The sequence below is a fragment of the Mauremys reevesii genome, linkage group 1 (assembly GCF_016161935.1).
Source record: "Mauremys reevesii isolate NIE-2019 linkage group 1, ASM1616193v1, whole genome shotgun sequence".
Classification (NCBI taxonomy): domain Eukaryota; kingdom Metazoa; phylum Chordata; order Testudines; family Geoemydidae; genus Mauremys; species Mauremys reevesii.
Window position 1 is genome coordinate 76,628,141 of NC_052623.1, and position 5,626 is coordinate 76,633,766.

General features: G+C 38.2%; 1 long non-coding RNA gene across 1 annotated transcript; it reads right to left on the reverse strand.

Annotated features, from left to right (window-relative positions):
• Positions 1-419: 419 nt before the first annotated feature.
• On the reverse strand, positions 420-4,631 carry LOC120394196. The gene is made up of 3 exons (XR_005592207.1): positions 4,577-4,631; positions 2,869-3,320; positions 420-1,575 (listed from the first exon to the last, which is right to left on the reverse strand). It is a non-coding gene; the product is annotated as an uncharacterized LOC120394196 (long non-coding RNA).
• Between the last annotated feature and the right edge of the window lie 995 nt (positions 4,632-5,626).

Sequence of the window (5,626 nt, forward strand, 5' to 3'; positions counted from 1 at the left end):
ACAACAAATCTTGCATCTTGGCCGGGAGTTAGATTAGATGACCCTGGCGGTCCCTTCTAACCCTACGATTCTATGACTAAATCGAGGCATTAAAGGAAAAACACAAAAGATATGAAGTATTGTTGTTGGAACATCTGTTGGATCTCAAGGGTATAATTGTGACACATGCCACATTTCACCTTCAATGACTGTGTCCCACCACACTGAAAATTAAGAGAACTGAAAGGTAGCCATATGTCAGCTAAAAAAAGCAGGCAGTCTAGAGCAATAATAAGCAAATGCTCTAATTTGATCCAGTTTTGAGAACTGTTTGTATAGCATAAGAAAGATAAGGTATAATACAAACTTCAGTCACACAACTGCTTAACTAATTACCCATACCCCTCTCTTAGGGTTCTTTTAGTTTTGATTGCTTAACTAAAGAAAAGGACTTGAAAGTTGCATTTAGTTTTATAGAGTTTAATTACCCTTAACAGCAGCAACTAATAGTATAGGTTACAAGAATTAAAAAACAGTAGTGAACTACTTGTTCCCTGTCTGGATCATGAGAGAGGGCACTCTAATTTGGCTCATATTAATTAGAAAAATTGTTGATACCTGGTTTTCAGAATCAAATCATAGAATGACAATAGAAAACACTTATCTCTTCCCAAGATAGAGATTGTGTATATCTTGTTTAGAGGAGTTTTGATTAGCAATACATCAAAAGAAGACTTCATTTGTGTCATCAGGTGTTACTGTGTTGCTAACAGCAGTGTTGCTAACACAACAGAGGGAAAATAATTCAAAGCTAGATCACAAGACATTTTGATCAATTACATACATGTTAATTCACCAAGATCTCCTGTCCAAAGGATCTATATTAGTAGTCAAAGTTTTACAGTTATTTCCCAATTAATTATATTAGCACCAGGATTTAACTAACACTCTTAACTATTTAACACGCACTTACATTTATGGCAGACTGTACAAAAAGAGTGCAGTACAGAAGCTTGCACACTTGGTCTCATTTTATGTCTATATACACTTAGAACTTGAAAAGCAGTATGAAACCATTAATTATCATAGAGAACTCCACAATGTTCTACAATCTTAGTTAACATCAAATTAATTGTTCAGTTTTAAAGCTATTTTACACAAACTCGATTGGATCCTGTTACAAAACAAGGACACACACTGTAACTCTGATAATCTTTAAATCACATAAACAAGCATGTACACTTCCTTACTAACTGGATACCCAGTTTCAGGAAGAGGTCGGCTGATGGATTTTAGTCATCACCCAAGAAAAAGTCTGTGTTTCTCATCACCAGATCTCCAGATGTCAGCTTTCAGCTCACTTGCTATTCACAGCAGGAGTTGACACTGCACACAGATGAACTGAAGGACAGACATGACTATAGTCGTTTCTTGGTACACTAGCAGCAACCCAAATTTCTCGAACAAAGAAAGAGACAATTAAAGGTGCCTATCTGAGATAGGTACTTGAGGACTCCCATAAGCACTCCAAAGTGTCCAGCCCAGGACCTCAGTCTTCTCTCTTCCAGGTGTTTTTGGCTTTGGAGAATGGATGTGCTGAAGGAGAAAGGCCATTTTTGCTTGATTCTGTGGGGAGTCCCTACATGGTTCCTCTCCTCGGAGAGGCCGCCATGGACCAATCAGATGGTATCGCTTACTGATGCCAAAAAATCAAAATGTCCAACCAAATTGAGAGTGTCCTCTCTCACCATCCAGTCAGGGAACAAAACATCATCTTTCTGAACTCTTGCAACTGGGGTTGGAATTTTGCAGTCTCTTCATGTAACACATCTTGTCACACCAGCTTTTTTAAGACAAGCTAGGTTTTGCCATAGCTGTTGGCACATGCTTTGAACACTAGCTGGTTTGCTCTAGTCAGCAACTAACCTCTGCAAATCGCTTTCCATTGTTCCCTTTGCAGTGCATCCCATGGCCAGCTTTGCTGAAGTTTCTCCAGCAGTACTCTGTTAGCTGCTGAAATGTCTAGTTGTTCTCCAGGAGGCCAGAACAGCTAAATGCATTTTCCATTTCTGTTCCCCATATTTTAACAACACTGGATGGACCTTGGTATGTGTAGCTGAGCTGATTATACACATTATTAACCAAACAGTTACATTTCTGATTATACCATTCCATGTGCAAGTATCCCTACACAAACACTATTTGGTTTTAGGTCCTTTTATTTACTGCCTCTTTCAGCATAGGTGTATTTCACTAACCTGACAGTATAAGCATGCTTGATAGCAAAAATTAGCTTTACTTCTTTGCTTTATCACTTAAACTGAAAGAAATCAATATAAACACAACCCGTTTTATTCCTAACAGGATTGCCTATGAGGTAAAACCTGACATTACAGGTTACAATATGTTGCCCAAAGCTGTATCACTTATAGTTGACTTCCTTTATATACACATTTGAATCATACTATTACATACCATCAAGCTCCCTATTTTACTACTGTATCTGGCATATCATATCATATCTTAATGTTTGATATTAATTTAATTTTAATCCACTCACTCATTCACAGATAGGGAAAAAAGGGAAGTCTCTTTAGCTTCCACAGGGTACTCTCCTGAGAAAGGCTGCCGCAACTCTGACTTTCCTCAGACTATTGAAAAAATCTCGCCATTAAGCCTCAGGTTTTTATTCTCTTACCCCTTTTGATGCTTATAAGAAGCACACAAAATGTTATGCTTATAAGAAGCACACACAATCTTTTTCAAGGGGATAAGGCAATACGCCGTGTTTATTGAGAGTGCAGTTGAAGCATTAAAATCAGCACATGCTTCCATTCATTCACACACACACACACACACCAAAGTTATGCAGCTCGATCTTATAGTTACCAGTTCTTAGTGTTACTCTGTCAGTTCCAGTGGCCAGATGAAACTGCACACGAGGGAGGAAAGGAGCTGAAGCTGGGCCTCTGTTGGATGTGTCCGAAGCGCCGATGTTGATGCAGCACGAACCCAAAGTCCCATGGCAATACATCCTTCTTTTATAGTAATAAGTTCCCATACAAGTCTATGGACCTTGCTGAGTAACACAGGACCTGTTAATCACGAGGTATTTTGGGTTATTACTGGGAGTGTCCACAGATGTTTCTTATCTCATTCCTCTGGCTCCACTGTTTATCTAGTCCTTGGGGCGTATATCTTTGCTTTAGGGTCATCAATTTTCCATCCGAATGATTCTGATAATAAGGTTGGTGCCTCTCGACTTCTCCACTCCCCTCTCAACCATCCGGCCCATCAGTACTGGCACCTCCTGTCTCTTCTCTGTTAACATGCCATACATTCTTCTCTCACACACAAAACAGTAAATAATTTCAAAAGCAAGAATTACAGCCATAACACTTCTATCCTTCTAAAACAATCATTAACACATAATGCAAAGACTAAAACCACAACAATTTCTTCTTACTAATTCAAAGCTAACAAAATAAGCAAAATGGAATACAGTTTACTGGAGACAATTTCTCCCCATTAGGCTTTTGGCTTACACCCTCTGTACAACCCTTCTAAAAGGCCTTGATGCCTAGTCATTTCTTAAATAGTAATAATTGATAACTTTGGGTCCTTAGTTACTACAACAAGTTGATAAACAATCTCCGTATTAGTTTCAGTACTTCATATATGGTGGCAGTATGACCCATTGTACTGGGTATGTGGCATTGCAATATTGTTACAGCAACTATTTTAAAAGGGAGAAAATAATAGGAATTTTAAATTAGAACCATTCTTCAAATGATATGTAAAGAGAAGGGATAAATGCCTAAAGAGCCCAAGTGCCCTTTTAAAAAATGACTTAACCTTAGTCAAGTCAAATGCTACTGAAAATGCAGGGAAAGGGGGTTCTTTCAGTTCCATATAATAGAATTTGTTTTTACCTTATTTTCCTTTAAAAAAATTAAGAAATCACATTAAAAATTCCATTAAAATAATGTTATTTATATTGAAAAGTCAATCATGCAAAAGTTAGGAAGTGCCAGATTTACAGTTACCAGTGCAACTTTAATTCAACAGCTTTGTTTGTATGTATTAGGATACAATCTTTAGATATATGATCACATGCTATTTTTTCACCTCACCTAACTCAATGACCTCACTAGGAGGGAGATGAAGCACCTCACCTAACTCAATGACCTCACCTAACCAGAATTAAGGTTGTGAAGGATCAGTAAATCTGGTATTTTCTATCTTTCAAGTTCTTGAGTGTGCAGTCTAAATAAAGTTCTTTTAAAATAGGGTTTTTGTTACCGATACAGTTTTGTGAAAAACACTGGAATTCAAGATCATAAGTATTCTTTCAAAAAATATTGAGGGAATACTGGGTGCAGTTTTCCAATGTGGGTTCCTAAAGTTAGGCATCTAAAAGACTGCTTAAATATCTACTATAAGGGCCTGTAACAAGTCCTCTGCCCGCCCCTCTTCCTGGCGCCCACTGGCTGCCCCAATAAAACACAGAGAGGCTTCTCCTTCTGCAGCACCCGTGGCTTTATTTACACACATTCTCCCACCACCAGTGATATACTATATACAGAGCAGGCCTTACAGTCTCTTCTTCCACACAGAGTCTGCCCTCAGCCTGGAGACTGACCTTCCCCTGGCCATGCCCCTGTCTTCTGGCTGCCAGCCAGCCTTTATAGCCCTTGAACCCTCAGGCTCACCGATGCAGCCAGTTCTAAAGGCCAGGCACCAGACTTCTCCCCAGCCCCAGTGTATTTCCCCTGATTGGGGCTGGCTGAGCAGGGGCTAATTAGGTGCCTTTGCAACAGCACCCTGCTACAGGGCCTGAGCTAAGTCAATAGAAATATTCCATTATCTTCAGTGGCCTTCAAATTAGGCGAAAGCGCTGAGTTGGATTTTTAAATCAATACCCAGGAGTCTAAAATGGTTATTTAGGTACATACCACCATGGACCAGCTTCCATGTAAGGGTTTAACTTTAAGCATCACTTTTAATCTGTTGGGACTAGTCCCTCATTTAATTCATTGGGACTATTATGTGCTTAAAGTTAACCACATGCAAAAGGATTAGGGAGTTAATGGATATTTCTCAGATTCATACATTTCAAGACCATAAGGAACCATTGTGATCCTCTGGTCTAACCTTCTGAATAACACAGGGCCTAGAATTTTACAACATGATTCCTGCATCAAGCTCATAGCTTCTAGTTGAGCTATAACATATCTTTTCATCTAATGGTCAAAACGAGATTTGAAGCCTCGACCCTCATATGCTGACAATCAAAATTGTATCATTTTGAATTTTTTTTTTTTACAATAACTTGGTGCATTTATGAGTGTTTCCTTTGGGAATCTAGTTTTGTGCATTTAGAAAGTAAATCCTTTGTTATGGGGACTGTCTCCTCTTATGGAGTGCCACTGCAGTACAAATTGTATATATATATATATATATATCCAAAGCATATTTTTGCTGGTATTAAAGATAAAAATGACATATTTGATATTTTCCTTTTACAGTAAACACTGTATTAAGTAATATTGGTGAAAGTTTACCATTTAAATTTTACTTAGGGTGATTAATTTCCTCTAAAGAAGAAACTTGTTCAAATTTTTAAAAAAATACACACTATCTACCT